The sequence below is a fragment of the Bombina bombina genome, chromosome 3 (genome assembly GCF_027579735.1).
Source record: "Bombina bombina isolate aBomBom1 chromosome 3, aBomBom1.pri, whole genome shotgun sequence".
NCBI lineage: Eukaryota > Metazoa > Chordata > Amphibia > Anura > Bombinatoridae > Bombina > Bombina bombina.
The window spans coordinates 1,152,261,380-1,152,288,028 of NC_069501.1; the positions used below are offsets into that span (position 1 = coordinate 1,152,261,380).

General features: G+C 41.5%; 1 protein-coding gene across 1 annotated transcript in view; it reads right to left on the reverse strand.

The window, feature by feature from the left end:
• The window catches only part of ATM (ATM serine/threonine kinase), a 925,848-nt gene that overhangs the window by 51,556 nt on the left and 847,643 nt on the right, over positions 1-26,649 (reverse strand). The window lies entirely within an intron of this gene.

Consider the following 26,649-nt stretch of genomic DNA (forward strand, 5'->3'; position numbering starts at 1 on the left):
GGACAGAAAAGGTTATCATTTTTAACTCATATTGTATCATACATATAGAATATAATAGCTCTTAAATTAGCAATTTTATTTGCCAGACTATATCTGAAATTTGTCTTTGAATATTGCTGCTGAGCAGGACTGTTTACAATGCCCTGTGGGTTACTGGAATCTTACACTCGTGTCTGGTAACACAGGGAAGAAACGTTATAGAAAATAAATTGGCGGCAGTTGGTTGCCTTCTGGTTGTCTGAACCGCCTGCTATTGCACACTACATGTACATACCTCCCAACATTTCAAAATTCAAAAGAGGGACCCCCCCCCCATGGCAAAAGTGTGATATGTGGTGGGCAGGAGCAGGGATGTGGCTTAAAAGAAAATCATAAGACCAAAGTAATATAAATAAAAACATAATTTATGTAAGAACTTACCTGATAAATTCATTTCTTTCATATTAACAAGAGTCCATGAGCTAGTGACGTATGGGATATACATTCCTACCAGGAGGGGCAAAGTTTCCCAAACCTTAAAATGCCTATAAATACACCCCTCACCACACCCACAAATCAGTTTAACGAATAGCCAAGAAGTGGGGTGATAAGAAAAAAAGTGCGAAGCATATAAAATAAGGAATTGGAATAATTGTGCTTTATACAAAAAAATCATAACCACCACAAAAAAGGGTGGGCCTCATGGACTCTTGTTAATATGAAAGAAATGAATTTATCAGGTAAGTTCTTACATAAATTATGTTTTCTTTCATGTAATTAACAAGAGTCCATGAGCTAGTGACGTATGGGATAATGACTACCCAAGATGTGGATCTTTCCACACAAGAGTCACTAGAGAGGGAGGGATAAAATAAAGACAGCCAATTCCTGCTGAAAATAATCCACACCCAAAATAAAGTTTAACAAAAAACATAAGCAGAAGATTCAAACTGAAACCGCTGCCTTAAGAACTTTTCTACCAAAAACTGCTTCAGAAGAAGAAAATACATCAAAATGGTAGAATTTAGTAAAAGTATGCAAAGAGGACCAAGTTGCTGCTTTGCAGATCTGGTCAACCGAAGCTTCATTCCTAAACGCCCAGGAAGTAGAAACTGACCTAGTAGAATGAGCTGTAATTCTTTGAGGCGGAATTTTACCCGACTCAACATAGGCAAGATGAATTAAAGATTTCAACCAAGATGCCAAAGAAATGGCAGAAGCTTTCTGGCCTTTCCTAGAACCGGAAAAGATAACAAATAGACTAGAAGTCTTACGGAAAGATTTCGTAGCTTCAACATAATATTTCAAAGCTCTAACAACATCCAAAGAATGCAATGATTTCTCCTTAGAATTCTTAGGATTAGGACATAATGAAGGAACCACAATTTCTCTACTAATGTTGTTGGAATTCACAACTTTAGGTAAAAATTCAAAAGAAGTTCGCAACACCGCCTTATCCTGATGAAAAATCAGAAAAGGAGACTCACACGAAAGAGCAGATAATTCAGAAACTCTTCTAGCAGAAGAGATGGCCAAAAGGAACAAAACTTTCCAAGAAAGTAATTTAATGTCCAATGAATGCATAGGTTCAAACGGAGGAGCTTGAAGAGCTCCCAAAACCAAATTCAAACTCCATGGAGGAGAAATTGACTTAATGACAGGTTTTATACGAACCAAAGCTTGTACAAAACAATGAATATCAGGAAGAATAGCAATCTTTCTGTGAAAAAGAACAGAAAGAGCGGAGATTTGTCCTTTCAAAGAACTCGCGGACAAACCCTTATCTAAACCATCCTGAAGAAACTGTAAAATTCTCGGTATTCTAAAAGAATGCCAAGAAAAATGATGAGAAAGACACCAAGAAATATAAGTCTTCCAGACTCTATAATATATCTCTCGAGATACAGATTTACGAGCCTGTAACATAGTATTAATCACGGAGTCAGAGAAACCTCTATGACCAAGAATCAAGCGTTCAATCTCCATACCTTTAAATTTAAGGATTTCAGATCCGGATGGAAAAAAGGACCTTGAGACAGAAGGTCTGGTCTTAACGGAAGAGTCCATGGTTGGCAAGATGCCATCCGGACAAGATCCGCATACCAAAACCTGTGAGGCCATGCCGGAGCTATTAGCAGAACAAACGAGCATTCCCTCAGAATCTTGGAGATTACTCTTGGAAGAAGAACTAGAGGCGGAAAGATATAGGCAGGATGATACTTCCAAGGAAGTGATAATGCATCCACTGCCTCCGCCTGAGGATCCCGGGATCTGGACAGATACCTGGGAAGTTTCTTGTTTAGATGAGAGGCCATCAGATCTATCTCTGGGAGCCCCCACATTTGAACAATCTGAAGAAATACCTCTGGGTGAAGAGACCATTCGCCCGGATGCAACGTTTGGCGACTGAGATAATCCGCTTCCCAATTGTCTACACCTGGGATATGAACCGCAGAGATTAGACAGGAGCTGGATTCCGCCCAAACCAAAATTCGAGATACTTCTTTCATAGCCAGAGGACTGTGAGTCCCTCCTTGATGATTGATGTATGCCACAGTTGTGACATTGTCTGTCTGAAAACAAATGAACGATTCTCTCTTCAGAAGAGGCCAAAACTGAAGAGCTCTGAAAACTGCACGGAGTTCCAAGATATTGATCGGTAATCTCACCTCCTGAGATTCCCAAACTCCTTGTGCCGTCAGAGATCCCCACACAGCTCCCCAACCTGTGAGACTTGCATCTGTTGAAATTACAGTCCAGGTCGGAAGAACAAAAGAAGCCCCCTGAATTAAACGATGGTGATCTGTCCACCACGTCAGAGAGTGCCGAACAATCGGTTTTAAAGATATTAATTGATATATCTTCGTGTAATCCCTGCACCATTGGTTCAGCATACAGAGCTGAAGAGGTCGCATGTGAAAACGAGCAAAGGGGATCGCGTCCGATGCAGCAGTCATAAGACCTAGAATTTCCATGCATAAGGCTACCGAAGGGAATGATTGAGACTGAAGGTTTCGACAGGCTGTAATCAATTTTAGACGTCTCTTGTCTGTTAAAGACAAAGTCATGGACACTGAATCTATCTGGAAACCCAGAAAGGTTACCCTTGTTTGAGGAATCAAAGAACTTTTTGGTAAATTGATCCTCCAACCATGATCTTGAAGAAACAACACAAGTCGATTCGTATGAGACTCTGCTAAATGTAAAGACGGAGCAAGTACCAAGATATCGTCCAAATAAGGAAATACCACAATACCCTGTTCTCTGATTACAGACAGAAGGGCACCGAGAATCTTTGTGAAAATTCTTGGAGCTGTAGCAAGGCCAAACGGTAGAGCCACAAATTGGTAATGCTTGTCTAGAAAAGAGAATCTCAGGAACTGATAATGATCTGGATGAATCGGAATATGCAGATATGCATCCTGTAAATCTATTGTGGACATATAATTCCCTTGCTGAACAAAAGGCAATATAGTCCTTACAGTTACCATCTTGAACGTTGGTATCCTTACATAACGATTCAATAATTTTAGATCCAGAACTGGTCTGAAGGAATTCTCCTTCTTTGGTACAATGAAGAGATTTGAATAAAACCCCATCCCCTGTTCCGGAACTGGAACTGGCATAATTACTCCAGCCAACTCTAGATCTGAAACACAATTCAGAAATGCTTGAGCTTTCACTGGATTTACTGGGACATGGGAAAGAAAAAATCTCTTTGCAGGAGGTCTCATCTTGAAACAAATTCTGTACCCTTCTGAAACAATGTTCTGAATCCAAAGATTGTGAACAGAACTGATCCAAATTTCTTTGAAAAAACGTAACCTGCCCCCTACCAGCTGAACTGGAATGAGGGCCGTACCTTCATGTGAACTTAGAAGCAGGCTTTGCCTTTCTAGCAGGCTTGGATTTATTCCAGACTGGGGATGGTTTCCAAACTGAAACTGCTCCTGAGGACGAAGGATCAGGCTTTTGTTCTTTGTTGAAACGAAAGGAACGAAAACGATTGTTAGCCCTGTTTTTACCTTTAGACTTTTTATCCTGTGGTAAAAAAGTTCCTTTCCCACCAGTAACAGTTGAAATAATAGAATCCAACTGAGAACCAAATAATTTGTTTCCCTGGAAAGAAATGGAAAGTAGAGTTGATTTAGAAGCCATATCAGCATTCCAAGTCTTAAGCCATAAAGCTCTTCTGGCTAAGATAGCCAGAGACATAAATCTAACATCAACTCTAATAATATCAAAAAATGGCATCACAGATGAAATTATTAGCATGCTGGAGAAGAATAATAATATCATGAGAATCACGATTTGTTACTTGTTGCGCTAGAGTTTCCAACAAAAAAGTTGAAGCTGCAGCAACATCAGCCAATGATATAGCAGGTCTAAGAAGATTACCTGAACATAGATAAGCTTTTCTTAGAAAAGATTCAATTTTTCTATCTAAAGGATCCTTAAACGAGGTACCATCTGATGTAGGAATGGTAGTACGTTTAGCAAGGGTAGAAATAGCCCCATCAACTTTAGGGATTTTGTCCCAAAATTCTAATCTGTCAGGCGGAACAGGATATAATTGCTTAAAACGTTTAGAAGGAGTAAATGAATTACCCAATCTATCCCATTCCTTAGCAATTACTGCAGAAATAGCATTAGGAACAGGAAAGACTTCTGGAATAACCGCAGGAGCTTTAAAAACCTTATCCAAACGTATAGAATTAGTATCAAGAGGACTAGAATCCTCTATTTCTAAAGCAATTAGTACTTCTTTAAGTAAAGAGCGAATAAATTCCATCTTAAATAAATATGAAGATTTATCAGCATCAATCTCTGAGACAGAATCCTCTGAACCAGAAGAGTCCAAAGAATCAGAATGATGGTGTTCATTTAAAAATTCATCTGTAGAGAGAGAAGATTTAAAAGACTTTTTACGTTTACTAGAAGGAGAAATAACAGACAAAGCCTTCTTTATGGATTCAGAAACAAAATCTCTTATGTTATCAGGAACATTCTGCACCTTAGATGTTGAGGGAACTGCAACAGGCAATGGTACATCACTAAAGGAAATATTATCTGCATTAACAAGTTTGTCATGACATTTAATACAAACAACAGCTGGAGGAATAGCTACCAAAAGTTTACAGCAGATACACTTAGCTTTGGTAGATCCAGCAGGCAGAGGTTTTCCTGTAGTATCTTCTGGCTCAGATGCAACGTGAGACATCTTGCAATATGTAAGAGAAAAAACAACATATAAAGCAAAATAGATCAAATTCCTTATAAGACAGTTTCAGGAATGGGAAAAAAATGCCAAACATCAAGCTTCTAGCAACCAGAAGCAAATGAAAAATGAGACTGAAATAATGTGGAGACAAAAGCGACGCCCATATTTTTTGGCGCCAAATAAGACGCCCACATTATTTGGCGCCTAAATGCTTTTGGCGCCAAAAATGACGCCACATCCGGAACGCCGACATTTTTGGCGCAAAATAACGTCAAAAAAATGACGCAACTTCCGGCGACACGTATGACGCCGGAAACGGAAATGAATTTTTGCGCCAAAAAAGTCCGCGCCAAGAATGACGCAATAAAATGAAGCATTTTCAGCCCCCGCGAGCCTAACAGCCCACAGGGAAAAAAGTCAAATTTTTGAGGTAAGAAAAATATGATAATTAAAGCATAATCCCAAATATGAAACTGACTGTCTGGAAATAAGGAAAGTTGAACATTCTGAGTCAAGGCAAATAAATGTTTGAATACATATATTTAGAACTTTATAAATAAAGTGCCCAACCATAGCTTAGAGTGTCACAGAAAATAAGACTTACTTACCCCAGGACACTCATCTACATGTTTGTAGAAAGCCAAACCAGTACTGAAACGAGAATCAGTAGAGGAAATGGTAAATATAAGAGTATATCGTCGATCTGAAAAGGGAGGTAAGAGATGAATCTCTACGACCGATAACAGAGAACCTTATGAAATAGACCCCGTAGAAGGAGATCACTGCATTCAATAGGCAATACTCTCCTCACATCCCTCTGACATTCACTGCACGCTGAGAGGAAAACCGGGCTCCAACTTGCTGCGGAGCGCATATCAACGTAGAATCTAGCACAAACTTACTTCACCACCTCCCTTGGAGGCAAAGTTTGTAAAACTGATTTGTGGGTGTGGTGAGGGGTGTATTTATAGGCATTTTAAGGTTTGGGAAACTTTGCCCCTCCTGGTAGGAATGTATATCCCATACGTCACTAGCTCATGGACTCTTGTTAATTACATGAAAGAAATTCTAATTAAAGTCATATATTTTAATACTCTTAGACAGCTAATCAAACACAAGCTCAAACCACTGGTATGGCTATGTGAGCTCTGTATTTAATTAACATTTGCAGAGACAGTGCTAAATATTTTAATCTTAATTGGACATATAATAATAGATTCTTTAAAACTGCTCTCTGCATTCCCCGTTAATATTCTAAATTCTGGCCTTTAAAGTCTGCAAAAATGCACAGTAACACAATCTACACATATACATGCACACACACTAAAATACACAGAAACACACACTACATAGCATATACTTATACATTCAGATATACACACACTACATAGCATATACTTATACATTCAGATATACACACTACATAGCATACACTTATACATGCAGATACACACACACACTACATAGCATACACTTATACATGCAGATACACACACACACTACATAGCATATACTTATACATGCAGATACACATACACTACATAGCATACACTTATACATGCAGATATACACACACTACATAGCATACACTTATACATGCAGATACACACACTACATAGCATACACTTATACATGCAGATACACACACTACATAGCATACACTTATACATGCAGATACACACACTACATAGCATACACTTATACATGCAGATATACATACACTACATAGCATATACTTATACATGCAGATACACACACTACATAGCATACACTTATACATGCAGATATACACACACTACATAGCATATACTTATACATGCAGATACACACACTACATACCATACACTTATACATGCAGATATACACACACTACATAGCATACACTTATACATGCAGATACACACACACTACATAGCATGCACTTATACATGCAGATACCCACACACTACATAGCATACACTTATACATGCAGATACACACACACTACATAGCATACACTTATACATGCAGATATACACACACTACATAGCTTACACTTATACATGCAGATATACACACTACATAGCATACACTTATACATGCAGAAACACATACACATACATAGCTTACACTTATACATGCAGATACACACACTACATAGCATACACTTATACATACAGATACACACACACACTACATCATATATGTGTATCTGTAATTCATTGTATGCGGTCCTGGGATTGGCAAGCACATTAGCTGTCAGTCTGAGGTTGCTACTGTTCGTTACCCTGGTGTTAGAACTGCTCATTGTATAAAACTGAAGACATGCTAGTTAAACGTCATCACTACCCGAGGTTAGAGGTCACCATTCATTGAGGTCAGAGGGTATACAGCCTTCTTACTCCTGCTTAACCCACACACGGTTCTTTTTCCACAGGGAATCTAACAGGTATCTAACCCTGTGAGAGAAAAGCCAGCTACTTCTGAGTATGAGCCCAATAGAATACATTTTTTTTTTTGGTGAAAATGCATGGAGCGATTCGGGACAGATGGCAAGCAACCCGGGACAGACCCATAAAATCGTGACTGTCCCACAAAAATCGGGACAGTTGAGGGGTATGCATGTGTTATTCAATCTTTATATGAGGAAAAAATCCTATGTGTATTACTGTAACATTTTCCATGCAAAGAAAAAAAGGGGATATTAAACACAACATAAATGGTAGATACGGCTTGCAAATATTATGGTGGTATTTATTTTTTTAGCTTATACTAGGTTTTTAAAAATAATGTAATTAGTGTAAAATTTTAGTTTCTATAAAGTAATGAGCGATGCCATGTTGTAACCTAGGTTTTCCTTATCTAATTTTTTTCTGCTGAGGACAGTTAGGAACAGATATAAAAGGCATTACATTGTGCAAACAATGTGTACATGGAATATAGAAAAATGGATATAGTTACTTTATCAGCTTGTGTATAGCTGTTATTAACTGGCCTGAGCAGCTAAATCTTAATGGTCCACTAAAGTCAAAATTACAGTTTCATGATTTAGATAAAGCATGCTATTTATATTTAATGTGTATCTTAGTGTGTGTGTGTATATATATATATATATATATATATATATTTATATATATATATATATATATATATACACACATACATGTGCATATGTTTATATGTATAAATATGTACATACATACATATATACACACAGGTATACACATATGTAGACATACAGAGTATATACACTTTTTGGAGCCCTTTCCACTCAAATGCCTTTAAAGATGAAAAATAATTTGTATTCATTTTTTGATATATTGTAATATGTTTTACTGTGTTTTTAATATAAATATTTAACATTCCAATGTTCTTCACTTACAATTTAATAGGTGGCTCTTATTAAATTTAATACTTTTGAATTGATTTAAAAAAGCACCCAAGAGTGGGCCAGATTACAAGAGGCACACTATTTATGTTTTTTTTTTTTTATGCTTTATCGCAAGCTTTTTAATGTGAGCGGTTTAGCGCATGTATTACAAGTTGAAAGTAAAAAGATTGTGAGCGAGCTTAACTCTTTTTTATTATATTTAAATATTTCTTTCTTTATATATCTGTATATTTACAGTATAATATATTAATTCATGACATGTATATTTAATACATTCATCTAGTTTTATGTAAATATGTAATTAACTTGTTTAATCCTTAAAAAAGTAATTACAATCATAGATTTATATTTTAATGATCATGTTTCACTTGCATTAAAATTTCATAATTTAAAGGGTTAGGAAAGTCAAAATTAAAGCATGTAATTTTAAGACACTTTTAAATTCACTTCTATTTTCAAATATGCTTTGTTCTCTTGGTATCACTTGTTGAAAAAGAATACGCACATATCCTCCACTAGTGGGCGCTGCTGCTAATGGGTGCCTGCACACATTTTCCTTTTGTGATTGGCTGACTAGATGTGTTCATCTTACTGCCAGTAGTGCAATGTTGTTCCTTCAGCAAAGGATAACAAGAGAACAAAACAAATTTGATAAAGCAAATAAATTGGAAAGTTGTTTAAAATTATATGTTCTATCCAAATCATGAAAGAAAATTTGGAGTTTCCCATCCCTTTAAAAGTGTTTGGACGTAATTGTTGACTATTTATTAAAACAATGTGCGATGGATCTCTTCCTACCCCGACTGAAATGATCTTCCAACACCTGGAACCAGCCGCTATGTAGCGGAGAGAGAGAGATTTCAGCAATCCCCACCCAAATAACTAGACAACTAGCATTTAGGTGGAACAAAGAAGAAAATTTTATTGGGACAAACACACAACATTTATACAGGAACTCATCTTGATAAGACAAAGGATAATCCCACTGTTTTCCCGCCCCTCCAGACAGGCTGGCGCCTCCATAGAAGCCACAGTCCCACAAAGTCCCAGTACCTAGTACTCAGCACGGCCCGCCTAGGAGGGTTTTTCCGGTCACAGACCAGCTCTTCTCTGACAAAGTAGGAACACAAAAGCAAGCAAACAAAGACTTCTAGAGATAGCGGTTGCTCTGAGGAGCCCAAATCTGCTGAGAAACAACAGGGGTGAGGAAGTAGGGGGGTAGGGGTTTAACCATTGCATCCCGGTTGCCCGTGACAAATCTCCCCTTCCAGTTTGGCAGAACCGGCTTGATCCACATGGGTCTACTTGGGGCTGTCCAAAGAGCACTCTAGTTCAGTCTGCCGGGAAAGTCCATCAGCATTCCCATTGCTTTTTCCCGGCCTGTACTGAACGTTGAAGTTGAAGGGCTGCAGAGCTAAATTCCACCTTAATAAGCGTCCATTATCTCCCAATACTCGGTTTAGTCACACCAGAGGGTTGTGGTCTATGAGGACAGTGAACGGCCTTCCATATAGGTACGGTTGCAGTTTCTTGAGGGCCCATACCAGGGCAGGGCATTCCTTTTCCACCGCCGCATAGCCTACCTCTCTGGGTAACAGCTTCCTACTGATGTAGGCTACGGGGTTGTCTTGTCCTCCTTCGTTTACTTGGCTTAGGACTGCTCCCAACCCGAACATGGAGGCATCTGTATGAACACAAAACCATTTGTTGGAGTTAGGAGCGGCCAGGACCGGGGCAGAGACCAAAGCAGCCTTGAGGCTCTGGAAGGCAGTCTAGCATTCTGGGGACCACAGGACCTGTTGGGGCAGTCTTTTACGGGTCAGGTCGGTCAGGGGTTTTGCCAAGGTACTATAATTAAAGGGATACTAAACCCAATGTTTTTTATTTCATGATTCAGATAGAGCATGAGATTTTAAGCACCTTTCTAATTTACTCCTATTATCAATTTTTCTTTGTTCTCATGCTATCTTGATTTGAAAAAGCAGTACTGTAAGCTTTAGAGCCAGACCATTTTTTGTTCAGCACATGGGTAGCACTTTCTGATTTGTGGCTAAATGTAGCAAACCAATCAGCAGCTCTACCAAGGTGCTGAACTAAAAAATGGGCCGGCTCCTAACCTTTTATTACTGCTTTTCAAATCAAGATAACATGAGAACAAAGAAAAATTGATAATAGGAGTAAATTAGAAAGTTGCTTAAAATGACATGCTCTATCTGAATCATGAAAGAAAAAATGAGGGGTTAGTATCCCTTTAAGGACGAACCTTCGATAATAGCAGTCCTTGATTTCCTATCCTTAATCCAGTCTCGGATCTCGGCAGGGATGCAGGACTAAAATTACTCCAGGAGGATGAGCTGCAGTGCCTCCTCCAGTGTGTTTACGTGGCAACCTGTAATCCAGGAGTTCAAGGAATGGGCTAACCGGTGGGTCCACTTGGTATACGGCTGCCCGTCTTGTCTGTGTAGATCCCTGAACTTCTGTCGATGGGCCTCTTGGGTGAGCCCATACCGGGTACGGATGCATTCCTTTACCCGGTCATAGTCCTTCTCCTCCTCGGGAGGAACAGTCTGGAAAGCTTCCGCCGCCTTGCCGGACAGTTTCCAGCCAAGATCTGTCGCTGCAATCCCATGCAACCTGCACTGGGTCTCGAAGTAATGGAGGTAGCAGTCGACCTCTTTGGCCCCATCATTCCTAAATGCCTGGAAAGCCTCGTAAGGTAGCTTCCTGGGTCTTGGTTCGGGGTCTCGAGGGGCTAACACGGCTCCCCCCAGATCTTTCTGGAGCTCCAGCATGCAAATCTGGCTGGCCTCGGATATAGTCCTAGCGACAGCTTCTGGGATCATAGCGCTCCATCCACAGAAGTATTAAAGGGACACTGTACCCAAAAAATTTCGTTCATGATTCAGATAGAGCATCCAATTTTAAGCAACTTTTTAATTTACTCCTATTATCAAATGTTCTTTATTCTCTTGGTATCTTTATTTGAAATGCAAGAATGTAAGTTTAGATGCCGGCCCATTTTTGGTGAACAACCTAGGTTGTCCTTGCTGATTGGTGGATAAATTCATCCACCAATCAAAAACTGCTGTCCAGAGTGCTGAACCAAGAAAAAAGCTTAGATGCCTTCTTTTTCATATAAAGATAGCAAGAGAACGAAGAAAAATTGATAATAGGAGTAAATTAGAAAGTTGCTTAAAATTGCATGCTCTATCTCAGTGTTTTTCAACCAGTGTGCCGCTGCACACTAGTGTGCCATGAGAGATCCTCAGGTGTGCCGCAGCAGACTGACACACTGACATTTTTTAAATTTTGCTTGTTTTTTATTCTGGGCCGTTTTTTTATTTTGAGTGAGATGATAACTGAGGGTAACTGCGCATGGCATGACAGCACAGTACAGTGTGTGTGTGTGTGTGTGTGTGTGTGTGTATATATATATATATGCTGTATTAGGCTACAATGTGTGATTTTGTAAAATTTTGGGATGGTGGTGTGCTGCAGGATTTTTTAATGTAAAAAAGTGTGCCACGGCAAAAAAAAAGGTTGAAAATTACTGCTCTATCTGAATCACAAAATAATTTTTTTGGGTACAGTGTCCCTTTAAGGTGGTGGTTTTAACGTTCCAGGTATATGGAAGCATCCCACCGCTGCCATCACTGTGACGGAAGCCCTTCTACCCCGACTGGGTAGCTCCTCTGAAACGATCTTCCAACACCTGGAACCAGCCGCTATGTAGCGGAGAGAGTGATTTCAGCAATCCCCACCCAAATAACTAGACAACTAGCATTTAGGTGGAACAAAGAAGAACATTTTATTGGGAAAAACACACAACATTTATACAGGAACTAATCTTGATAAGACAAAAGGACAATCCCACCATTTTCCCACCATTCCCACCCCTCCAGACAGGATGGCGCCTCCATAGCAGCCGCAGTCCCACAGAGTTCCAGTACCTAGGGACAGCGGTTGTGGGGTGATCCTGGTGGAGCGGTGGCACTTCCAGGGTGTCATTTTAAAGCTCTCGGAGTTACAGCCCTGTAAAGATTGGGGGGGTAGGGGTGTCCGAAACCCCCAGTTCCCCAAGTAGCACCCCTCAGGCAATTCCACCAACCCTTGTCCTCCCTACGGGCTACCCATCCCCAAAAGGGCGGAGCTCTGGGGCAAAGGGCCGCTGGGGCAACCAGGGGCAAAGTTAGTGGGTGTCCTGCTGCTCTGTGGTTGACCGGGAGTTCCAGGAGCCCGGCCAGCCTGAGAGGGGTTAGACGGGTGTCCGTTGTGAGGCGGCCGAATGGAAGTTCCAGGAGCCCGGCCAGCCTAGGAGGGTTTTTCCAGTCAGAGACCAGCTCTTCTCTGACAAAGTAGGAACACAAAAACAAGCAAACAAAGACTCCTAGAGATTGCGGTTGCTCTGAGGAGCCAAAATCTGCTGAGAAACAACAGGGGTGAGGAAGAAGGGGGGTAGGGGTATAACCCTTGCAGCCCAGTGCCCATGACATAATGTATCTGTTTTGTTAACAAGTAGTTAATAATGTGCAAACAACCAGAACAATTCTCCTGGACAAAGACAAAAAAAGGATTTCAACAGGTCCAAGCCAAAGAATTAAAAAAAAAAAAAAAAAAGTTTGAAATGCTACAGAAAAGTGTTCTGATTGATTGGAATACTGGACATGCAAGGTACAGTGGGGGTTTGTGCCACAAATGCATTTGAAATTTGAAAACCAAGTGGAGGGTTTCAAATGAATTCAATTAGAAAACTCATGCAATGCATTTCATAAACAAATTTGGATTGATTGGATTCCAATCTTAGACAATCAACGTGTAAAGATGAAGGTAATTTATTATCTTTAAATATAAACATGTAACGTAAATCACTGGAGGGAAAAACCTTCTGCCATACCACATACATGCAATTCCTCATGCCCCTCACTCATTCCTGTCTACCCTGTCATATTCAACAATCCCGGCTGCATGAGGGAGTAGGGTCAGGGCCTTGTCAGTCAAAAAAGGGACAAATTGTCTGCAACACATTATAAAGAAAATAAGGAACAAAACAGGCCCCCCCTAATTTCCAAATTGTAACTTGAAAACATAGTTTAGAAGTAACACACATATTAAAATTAAACAGAAAACATAATATATGCTTACCAGATAAATTCCTTTCCTTCCTGGCAGGGAGAGTCCACGACACATTCCTTACTGTTGGGAAAGTACAACACCTGGCCACCAGGAGGAGGCAAAGACACCCCAGCCAAAGGCTTAAATATCCCTCCCACTTCCCCTATCCAACAGTCATTCTGCCGAGGGAACAAGGAAAAGTAGGAGAGACATCAGGGTATAAAAGGTGCCAGATAATAATATAAAAAGGGAGCAAAAAAATTAATTACGGGCGGGGTCGTGGACTCTCCCTGCCAGGAAGGAAAGGAATTTATCTAATAAGCATAAATTATGATTTCCTTCCATAAGGCAGGGAGAGTCCACAACTTAATTCCTTACTTTTGGGAAAACAATACCCAAGTTTCAGAGAACACTGAATGAATAATGGGAGGGAACAGAAAAAAAGAGGCGGACCCTATTCTGAGGGCATCACAGCCTGCAAAACCTTTCTCCCGAAAGCTGCTTCAGCCGAAGCAAACACATCAGACTTGTAAAATGTAGAAAAAGTGCGTAAAGAGGACCAGTTAGCCGCCTTACAAAACTTATCCATTGAGACTTCGTTCTTAAAAGCCCAAGAGGAAGCCACTGCTCTAATGGAATGAGCCGTTATCCTCTCAGGAGGCTGTCGTCCCGCTGTCTCATAAGCTAAGCGGATGACACCCCTCAACCAGAAAGATAGAGAAGTCGAAGTAGCCTTCTGCACCTTACGCTTCTCCATATAGATGACAAAGAGGAAGATTGTCTGAATTCCTTAGTAGCCTGAAGATAGAACTTCAAGGCACAACCACATCTAGATTATGAAGAAAACGTTCGTTCGGTGAAGAAGAATTAGGAGACAAGGCATTTCTTGATTAATGTTACGATTCGACACCACCTTAGGGGGGAAACCTAGTTAAGTGTGTAAAACCGCCTTATCTTGAAAAAACAGATAAGGGGGATCACATTGCAAAGCAGAAATCTGGCAATAGCCAACAAAAAAAGAACCTTCCAAGATAACAATTTCATGTCAACAGTATGCATAGGCTCAAACGGAGCCTGCTGCAAAACACTAAGAACAAGATTGAGCCCCAGATCTTAACACGGGTCTGAACCTAGCCAGAGCCTTAACAAAGGACTGCACATCCGGAAGCTCAGCCAATCTTTTGTGCAGTAACACCGACAGGGCCGATATCTGTTCCTTCAGGGAACTAGAAGATAGGCCCTTCTCCAGTCCATCCTGGAGGAAAGCTTAAATTCTGGCAACCTTAACCTTATGCCAGGAAAAGCCATGCTCTTCACACCAGTATAAGTAAGTCTTTCACACTTTATGGTAGATAGGATAAGTAACTGGCGTACGACCTTGAACCAGAGTGTCGATAACACTCTCAGAGAACCCTCTTTTGACTAAGACTAAGCGTTCAATCTCCACGCAGTCAGCCTCAGAGAATCTAGATTTTGATGAATGAAGGGACCCTGTATCAGCAGATCTCTGTGACAAGGTAACCTCCACTGAGATGAGGACATCCTCACCAGATCCACAAACCATGTCCTTCGCGGCCACGACGGCGCAACCAGAATCACAGATGCTCGCTCTTGCTGGAGGAAAAATATATATAAGACTGAAGCTACATGGTACTGATAGGGCATCTATCAATTCCGCCTGAGGATCCCTCGACCTCGACTCTAACCTGGGTAGCTTGGTATTGAGGCGGGATGCCATGAGATACATGCAGATATATGCAGGACACCATAAGTCCGATTACCTCCATACACTGAGCCACTGAGGGTCTCTAGGAGGCCTGGAGGGCAAGACTTGCATTAGTTAGCTTGCAACGTCTCTGATCTGTGAGGAATATTCTCATGGATATGGAGTCTATTATAGTAACCAGGCAATTTACCCTTGTACTTGGAGTAAGAGAACTCTTTTCCAAGTTTATCTTCCATCCATGTGATGGAAGAAGACTGAGAAGGGACTCCTAATGTTCTTCCGCTAGACGAAAAGATGGTGCCTGTACCAAGATATCGTCCAGGTAAGTCGCTACTGTAATACCTTGTGTTCTGGCAACGGCTAGAAGAGCCCCCAGCACCTTTGTAAATATCCTTGGAGCAGTAGCTAGGCCAAACGGAAGAGCTATGAACTAGAAGAAAAGCAAAACATAGGAACTGAAAATGTTCCCTGTCAATCGGGACATGAAGATATGCATCCTTCAGGTCTATAGTGGTCATAAACTGTCCTTCCTGAATCAGAGGCAGGATTGACCGTATTGTTTCCATCTTGAAAGAGGGATTCTTTAGGTTCAGAATTGGACGGAAAGTTCCCTCCTTCTTTGGAACCACAAAAAAGTTTGAATAAAACCCCAAACCTCTTTCTGCTGTAGGTACCAGGACAATTACTCCTAGAGAAGAGAGATCCCGTATGCAACCTGTATATACCCTCAGGAGGACAATCAAAAAGAAATGTTTTTATTTAAAAACCGGCACCTTAATACTCCCAATGGCTGGAGCACTTACCACCTCCTAGACCCAGACAGCTAACATTGAAAATGCTCTCCTCAGTAGTGATGTCTGCAGCAGTATCTTAGGAAATGAAAGAGACCGCACCCGTTCACGTGGTACGTAAAACAGGACTTCCCGTGCTATGCAAAAAGGTGCCAAGCTATTATGAGCTGTGCAGCACTTCAAAAACGAAAGTGAAACCTGTTTGTTCCAAGACAAAAATTAAAAAAGCCTATGAGCCTAAAAAAACTCTCACATTAAGCAGATATAGATCCCCAAACTGTTCAAATAATCTCTCTGAAGGAGATATTAACCCTTGATCCTATCGAGGCATAAAGGAGCCACACTGTGACCCTGTAAAAATGTATATATAAAAAATGGTCTTGCCCTCCAGGATCCATGCTGTGGAACAGACACAGCCTGTCAAGTTTTAGAGTCTTGCAGCAGCGCTTCTGACATGGACTTGAGTATGTAGCAGCAAGCAGTGAAACTCATCAACACTGATTACTCAGGAGCTCTGGATGGGTTCGCAGAAAAACTTTCCCTGCATCTCCAGACTCTAACTTTCATCAATACTCTCACTGAGAGGTTGACAGGATTACTTAAAACTACAGTCCTTTCGAGGACTTCCGGTGGGTGGAGCTGAGGATCGGCAGTGCAGAGAAGGCGCTCCGTATATTGAGCTCTGAGAAAGCCTTTAATCTGCTGCCGGACACCTTTGCCCACACCTTAGCCTTGTTGGGGGAACACCCGGACATCATCCTCAACTGGCCAAGTGGTGTGAAGGGCCGACAACTGCCCTTGCCCCCTGAAGCACTGAAAGTGCGCAACGGAACACCAGCCGCGGGCGCCATATTAGATCGCGGCCCTCCCGCATCAAGACACGCAGCAGCTTATCAGAAGCTGTGAAAGCCCTGTCTCTCATCATAAAAGTAATCGGAAAGGAGGGTGAGTGCAAAGGAGCTTCACTACATTACAAAGCACAATAGTTCAGGACCTGCTATACCCATCACAGACCTGTCACACAGAAGGGGTTAAATTATCCACATATAACTAGGCAGGCAACAATTGTGGGAAGTACCTACACAGAAACCCACTGCACAGCCATCAATCTACAGACCTAGCTGGGAGCACCTATTCTGCAATCACTTGAGGCACCATTCACTGTGGAAAGAGCACAACTAGCCACCGCAAGAGAAAGGCACACAGGGGATGCTTGCAACACCTGCCTCATTTCACCACAACACAGCTTTAACAGGTGCACTATTACTATACAGGCTATCTGCCACTCTTTGGGACTCTATCTCTCATACCCACCGACACCCCAGCACAGAGACAGATTGTATGAGGGTTTGCTAATTGCACCACAACAAAGAATGTCCTTTTGCCTTTGGGAAAGAACCAGATTTTGAAGTGCCGCTGAGGCACAAGCAAGGCCTGCATGACTCACCCACGTGGCTTAACTACTTTTATACCAACTAGCCATTTCACACATCATATAAGCTGCCCCCCGACTGCAGCTCAGCAGTGCCACATAGAGGCATAAAGCCATAACGCTGAAAATAAAACCATTTGAACTTTGCTATTATACTCTCCGTCTCTCCTGCCCTTCATATGAAGATTGACAAATATTTCAAGCCTCTTTCTAGTGCATCTGAGAGCAAGATGACTTCAAAGTCTAAACAAGCAGATAGGAGATAACGACACGTCACAGAGGCGCAGATTGACAACCCTCCCTCACCAAGTTCCTCTCACTTACCAGCTAGTGATTCCACAAACCTCATGCAAGAACTAAAATCTTTCTTTCTGCCTAAGATGGAATCTCTCCAGGCAGGCATGGACACTTTAACTAGTGAGGTGCGCCATTTTTCAACAAGGATGAATCAGGCAGAGCAGAGGATTTCAGACTTGGAAGACCGCCAAGATACCACTTATACCTCCCTCCGACAACTACTACGCCAAAACCAAGCGCTCCAAGACAAAGTCGACGATCTGGAGAATCGTAGTAGACGTAATAACCTCCGTATAATCGGAATACCAGAGAGCATCAAGAACAAAGATCTATTGGAGTTCACAGCACTCACGTTTCCCAGACTATTAGGCATAGACCCGGATCGCCTTCCAATATATGTGGAAAGAGCGCACCGCATCGGCTCAGACAACGGCCTCTCTACTGCCAAAGCCACAAAACCCAGACAGGTCATATTTAAATGTTTAAACTACCAGGAAAAACTGACTTTGCTACGGGCCTACAGGTCACACAAGGCAGATATCATCTACTAGGGGAAAAAACTTCTGCTATTTCAAGATTTTTCAGCAGATGTATCCAAAATGCGCAAAGAATTCGCCCCTTATTGCTCCCAACTATATGAAGAAGGTAGGCAAGTTGCACTTCTTTACCCCGCCAAACTCAGGCTACAGACCCCTAGGGGTACCAAGTTCTTCCGTTCCCCTAAAGAATTGAAAGCTTATCTAGAAGAAGAAAAGCAGCAACAAACTGATCCATAGAACATGTCGTTTCCCTCATTTACATACATATAAGACTCCTTTTTAAGATGGAAGGTTCTGGACATAGGTGTCTTCGGACACAAGAGGCACTGGTGGCCGAAGAACTCCACATCACTACTGTGGCTACTCTTTGGAGCACCACTCTTCAAGACGCTGTTCTGCCTCAGGAGGGGGTTCCTCTGAGAACTCACCCTCTCAATCCTGGGACTGCTACTACACCAAGAAATAAGTTTGTAGAAACGGTTATTGTGTGTTTTATTGTTTTTGTTCTTGTGTTTATTTTTGTTTTTGTTTTTTTATTTCCAAATTTTGTAATGTTCAATGTACTGCATATTTGCTCTGCCTAGTCAATATCAAGGTTTCCCTTCTGGCCTTAAACTACAGTGTAAAGTCTGACCCCTATGATGCACCACACCAGAAACACCCATCACCTATATGTCTCAACATTATCATGTGTATTAATCAATTTCCTTTCTTTATAGCAGAGGGCATGGCTGTTATGCTCGGCGGATGGGTTGACTGGAGATTGACACTTAGACCTCAGATGAATAACCCAGATCGATTACTTTTCAGTGATGCCTGTGAGTCCTTCCCTCCATCACACTACATATCATGCCACATGCAAACCAACACCCTGTCTTACCGCCACCTCTCTTTTGACACTTTGCACACACACACGACTGGTGGCAGTAACCCACCCCCCCACCGACAAATATACCTGCTGCCCCCACCCCCCAACAAATTGCTCCAATGACCACGAAACTTAATGTGATATCCTGGAATGTAGGGGGAATAACATCCCCAACTAAAAGAAGTAGAATCCTCCAGTACCTTAATTCCATTCATGCAGACATTGCACTGCTACAGGAAACACACCTCACTGCAGAAGAACATGAAAAATTAAAGATTAGATGGGTGGGACAAATTATGTACTCGCCGTCAGAGGGGAGAAAGCGTGGGGTAGCAATTCTAATACGGAAAAATCTACCGCTGACCTTTTCCAACACCAATATCGATAAACAGGGACGCTATATCTTCACCACGCTTCACATTCACACCAGCACTTTCCAGCTATGTAATGTATATGGCCCAAACCACTCTGATCAGGCCTTCTGGTCATCCCTCCAGTCACTCATTGCCCTACACTCAGATTCACCAGTAATAGTAGGTGGGGACTTCAACATGGCGCAAGCCCTCCCACTTGACAGGTTTTTTGACCCATCACATCCCAACACAAAGAAGGGAATCCACTCCAAACATAGAAAAGAAACGCAAATTTTAACTAATTTTAGAGACGGATTGGGGCTACACGACTTATGGAGATCTCAACATCCCGACCAAAGGGACTACACGTGTGTCTCTAAGACGCATCATACTTTCTCCCGAATCGACTACTTTCTCACATCCCCCCAAATCACCCCTAGCATACTGAACACATCTATTCTTCCAATTACGATCTCAGATCATGCCCCCATACGACTAACGCTTCAACCTTTTAGAACAGAATCCCAAGAACGAAAATGGAGGTTTCCCTCACATTTATACTCCAATACAGATTTTAAAGAACACCTAAAGGCATATTGGTTTGAATACACCCTGGATAATGAGCAACACAGAACCAATCCTGACCTGTTCTGGCATGCCTCTAAGGCGGTCATCAGGGGCAAAATCACAGCATATACAGCCCACCATTTTAAATCCCAAAAGAAGGTCACCACACAACTCCTTTCAGATCTAACCACTGCATACAATGCTTACCTAGCAAGCCCTACAGAGACCAATCGCCAAAGATACTACACGGTTAAAAAAGACAGAGACACGCACTTACAGATCCTAGACCATAAATTTAACTTGCACAGGCAAGGCAGGTTCTATCGCCACGGTAACAAAGCTGGCAAACTCCTGGCGAACTTAGTAAGACTACACACGCCCAAATCCATTATAACAGCAATTAAGTCAGGGGACCATCTCAAAACAGACACTAAAGACATAATGCAAGTATTCACATCTTATTACAAATCCCTGTACACCAGGCAAAACATCAGAAAAGTGGATAAGAATATGTTTTGGCAAAAAATTAAAGTACCCCAGCTGTCAACCTTTTAGAACAGAATCCCAAGAACGAAAATGGAGGTTTCCCTCACATTTATACTCCAATACAGATTTTAAAGAACACCTAAAGGCATATTGGTTTGAATACACCCTGGATAATGAGCAACACAGAACCAATCCTGACCTGTTCTGGCATGCCTCTAAGGCGGTCATCAGGGGCAAAATCACAGCATATACAGCCCACCATTTTAAATCCCAAAAGAAGGTCACCACACAACTCCTTTCAGATCTAACCACTGCATACAATGCTTACCTAGCAAGCCCTACAGAGACCAATCGCCAAAGATACTACACGGTTAAAAAAGACAGAGACACGCACTTACAGATCCTAGACCATAAATTTAACTTGCACAGGCAAGGCAGGTTCTATCGCCACGGTAACAAAGCTGGCAAACTCCTGGCGAACTTAGTAAGACTACACACGCCCAAATCCATTATAACAGCAATTAAGTCAGGGGACCATCTCAAAACAGACACTAAAGACATAATGCAAGTATTCACATCTTATTACAAATCCCTGTACACCAGGCAAAACATCAGAAAAGTGGATAAGAATATGTTTTGGCAAAAAATTAAAGTACCCCAGCTGTCAGATACTCAGAGAGACAGCCTGAATTCTCCCATACATACACAAGAGGTGTTGCGAGCTATTGGAAATGCCAAAATAGGGAAAGCGGCAGGCGCAGACTCTCTACCAATTGAATATTATAAGATTCTCAGCACAGACATAGCCCCAACCTTGGCCACCACATATTCTGCCTACCTATCAGGGAAAGCCACGCCAGATGCAAGGTTTACAGATGCCAACATTTGCATACTTCCGAAACCACACAGAGACCATACACAACCCTCCTCGTACAGACCGATCTCATTGCTCAACAGCGATTACAAGCTGTTCACTAAAATCTTGGCAGACAGGTTAGCAAACATACTACCGAACATAATACATCCTGACCAGACTGGTTTCATCAAACACCGCACCTCAGTGATCAACATCAGAAAGACACTAGCTGTTATATCCCATTATAATAACCCACATTACACAGACACACAGAAACCCAGCACTGACGCGTGCCTTCTCGCCATCGATGCCGAGAAGGCATTCGATAGAATAGAGTGGGACCACCTGTACACCTCTTTGGAAAAGTTTGGCATATCTGGGAATTTCCTTACTGTGCTCCAAACACTATACACGTCACCTTCAGCTTCTATAATCATTAATGGCCAACTATCCTCACCGTTCCTTCTAGAGAGAGGAACCAGGCAGGGTTGCCCCCTGTCTCCTTTGCTTTTTAACTTAGCAATAGAACCATTGGCATGTTATATTCGCCAATGCAGTGAAGGCTTAAAAATCCATAAACAGACAATGCACTTATCCCTATATGCCGACGACCTTTTGTTATATATCCCCAACCCACACACTAATGTACCCAAATTGCTACACATGCTACACGAATTTGGGGAATTCACGGGCTACAAAGTCAACACGGATAAATCTGAATTAACATGGCTGCTTAACACCCAAAAAAATCCATTACAGGGCACAGACTTGAAAGTGACCACAGGAACCTTCACCTATTTAGGGATCCACTTACATATAAACACTAACAAACTATACCACCTAAACATAGGAAATACAATAACCCTCATTCACAACCAAATGAAGGGGTGGAGAAACCTACCCCTGTCCACTACGGGTAGGATCCATCTCTTAAAAATGATCATCCTACCAAAGTTGCTTTATCCCCTTCAGATACTCCCTCTCCTAATGACAAAGCGGGATCTCAGTGGTCTAACAACCCTATTTGGCAAGTTTGTCTGGAATCAAGGGAAACCAAGGATAAACTGACTTCAACTGGCAATGTCAATCCACTCAGGTGGGCTTAGCCTCCCCAATATTAGATGGTACAACTGGGCATCCCTGATCAAGGTTGTGGTGGGATGGTTGTCCCAATCAGACTATTTTTGTCCCCCCGTAGAAGGTGACTTACTAGCACCAATACACCCAGCTTTCTTTCCACACACACAGCTCTCATCCCTCCCCCCGCATATAAAACACAGCGTACTATTTAGGGATCCGATGAGGGCCTGGGCTAAACTCTGTAAAACATGGGGAATGGAATTCACATTCAGTAAATATCTGCCTCTACAGGGCAACCCCAATTTCATGCCAGGATACACTACAGCAGTTTTTAAAATGTGGGAACGCAAGGGACTAAAGATGGTGGCACAATTACTCAATCCTACCACACACCAGGTACTCACCTTCTCTGACCTACAAGCCCAATACACTCTCCCCAACACGCACAGATTCGCCTACTTTCAAAGTAGGCACTATGCACAGAATATCCTACCTGCAGGACTAACTTCGCCAGGGTTAACCAAGATAGCCGCACTTTGCAACCTGGCTACTCTAGGAACGCACTCCATTACACCTATCTATAAGCAAATAGTAGCACACAATGAGACACAGACATTGCAGGAAATAGTAGCTAAATGGCAAGGACAAAGAATCCCTGAGGTCACGCAGGAACAAATCACCCACAGCATACAAGCAGTCAGAGCAGCCACCCTGTCTTCAAACCTGCGTGAAACAAGTGAAATTCCTGCACCAGGCATATATCACACCTAAAACTAGAGCGAAATGGGTCCCAGAGGCATCTAATACATGTCCTAAATGTATGGCTCCCACGCCGGACCTGATACACCTGGTCTGGGATTGCCCCAAATTGCAAAGGTACTGGGGCAAAGTTAAATTCTGGTTGTCAACAATGCTCAAAACTAACATATCTTTGGCCGCAGCAAACATACTCTTCTTTCAAGACACTGACTTACCCTCTAGACGCCAAAAGTTCTTTAACCTAGTTGTTTTAATGGCCAGAAAACTAATGTTACAATATTGGGCTAGAAACAGGGAACCCCCCTTCAAAAAACTGACTCACGCAGTGTATCAACAGCTTTTGATAGAACAAGTAGACGCACAAGGGGACCGCGATACCAGAATAAAATTATTTATAAACAAGTGGGAACCGTACTTGCTGTATTTACCGAAAGACTTAAGAGAAAGACTCCTACGCCCCTTTCAAAACACTGTATTCATGCTTAACGAAAACCTACATGGTCGATGGTGCTCGCTGAGCCCTGAAGCAGATACTTGACAGAACATGACTGACATAACAAGTGGCTAACTGCCTGAATGACTGGGCCTGGGGCCACTGACTAAACCCATCCGCAGATGCATATGCATATAAGTATTCATACATAAATTGGTATTAACATTGTTTACCTTACTATTGATAGTATCGCACCCGACTACCTCATAGATTACGGAGAGCATACTCCAGTATTCAGCATAAGGGATCTGAACAGGTACAACAAAAAGGATCATATGAAGAGCCTTACACCAGTGTTAATAAGTAACTTCATTGTTGTACAAACAACGCCTCCCTGATCATCTCTCCCCCTCCCCTAATACGCCCGGTTATGCCCAACGGTATGCAACCCAATTAATACCAATGATCAATATCTGTCACTGTTTATGTTTTTGTATTGGTTTATTTGTTGTTTTGTTTATTTAAATGTTACATTAACACACGGAGCTTGGCCACTCCAAATGGTTCAAGAATAGACTTTTGGACTCTAAGCAGTTTTTGTTATGGTGACGAGACTGTACATTGTTGCCTACAACATGTCTTACAATGTTAAATATTGTGCACAACTGTGTGGTGTTGTTCAAGTTTCTCTGTGGAAAACTTTTCAAAAATAAAGTTATAAAAAAAAAAACTACAGTCCTTTCTCGAAGGGAACATACCCATACAGGACTTTCCAAATCTTCTGACACTTCTCTGCCACCTCCAATAGTAACGAAAGGCAAAGAATGACTGGGGGATAGGGGAAGTGGGAGGGATATTTAAGCCTTTGGCTTGGGTGTCTTTGCCTCCTCCTAGTGGCCAGGTGTTTTATTTTCCCAACAGTAAGGAATGAAGTTTTGGACTCTCCCTGCCTTATGGAAGGAAAACACAGTATATTCACTTTAAATAATATCTATCTATCTATCTATCTATCTATCTATCTATCTATCTATCTATCTATCTATCTATCTATCTATCTATCTATCTATCTACATACACACAGATTGGGGGAACAAGGAAAAAATACTAATATATTTAGAACTAAAAACATTCCTACTGAATAAAAATGTATTTTGGAGAGACTGTTTCTTTGCTAGTAAGATGTAGCACAGGAATTCACACATTACTAACAAAGGCCTTGATCACAATCTTAATGATTTTGTTTCCCCGATATAGAGCTTTCAGTTTTAAGTGATCACAATCCAAAAAATGGATTTGGCCAATAAAAGGCCCCAACCACAAGAAGGTTCATTTAAACACCTCATAAAAGTGTGTTTTCAGTTGATAAAGTATTGTTATCTGGAGCCATAAAACACCAATAAGAAAGTATTTACAGGTGTTTGGATTTATCCATTTGTACAGTGTCTGTAATAATCATTCACATTTGTAAAATTAACCTTTTTTATTCTAAAACCATCCAGATATGTGTTAAAAAATGTCACATTTGTATATGGGCTTGATGGGTACACTGGACATGTGTGCGCAATGTTTTTTTTTTTATTTAAATTTAATTTTTTTTTTTTAAGTGTTTTCATTCATTCATGGATTGAGAGAATAGTTTTCCTATTTGGTGAGATTGTCATCTGAAATCAAGCATAGCAGTGCGGAAAAACAGAATTTATGCTTACCTGATAAATTACTTTCTCCAACGGTGTGTCCGGTCCACAGCGTCATCCATTACTTGTGGGAAATATTCTCCCCCACAGGGAAAGGCAAGGAGAGCACACAGCAAGAGCTGTCCATATAGCTCCCCCTCTGGCTCTGCCCCCCAGTCATTCGACCGACGGTTAGGAGAAAAAGGAGAAACTATAGGGTGCCGTGGTGACTGTAGTGTATAAAGAAAATTTTTTCAACCTGATTAAAAAACCAGGGCGGGCCGTGGACCGGACACACCGTTGGAGAAAGTAATTTATCAGGTAAGCATAAATTCTGTTTTCTCCAACATTGGTGTGTCCGGTCCACGGCGTCATCCATTACTTGTGGGAACCAATACCAAAGCTTTAGGACACGGATGAAGGGAGGGAGCAAATCAGGTTACCTAAACGGAAGGCACCACGGCTTGCAAAACCTTTCTCCCAAAAATAGCCTCCGAAGAAGCAAAAGTATCAAATTTGTAGAATTTGGCAAAAGTGTGCAGAGAAGACCAAGTTGCTGCCTTACATATCTGGTCAACAGAAGCCTCGTTCTTGTAGGCCCATGTGGAAGCCACAGCCCTAGTAGAGTGAGCTGTGATACGGTCAGGAGGCTGCCGTCCGGCAGTCTCATAAGCCAAGCGGATAATGCTTTTCAGCCAGAAAGAGAGAGAGGTAGCAGTAGCTTTTTGACCTCTCCTCTTACCAGAGTAAACGACAAACAAAGATGAGGTTTGTCTAAAATCTTTTGTTGCTTCTAAATAGAACTTTAAAGCACGAACAACATCTAAATTGTGTAATAAACGTTCCTTCTTTGAAACTGGATTCGGACACAAAGAAGGAACAACTATTTCCTGGTTGATGTTCTTGTTGGAAACAACTTTTGGAAGAAAACCAGGCTTAGTACGCAAAACAACCTTATTTGAATGAAAAACCAGATATGGTGGATTACACTGCAAAGCAGATAATTCAGAAACTCTTCTAGCAGAAGAAATAGCAACCAAAAACAGAACTTTCCAAGATAATAACTTAATATCTATGGAATGTAAAGGTTCAAACGGAACCCCTTGA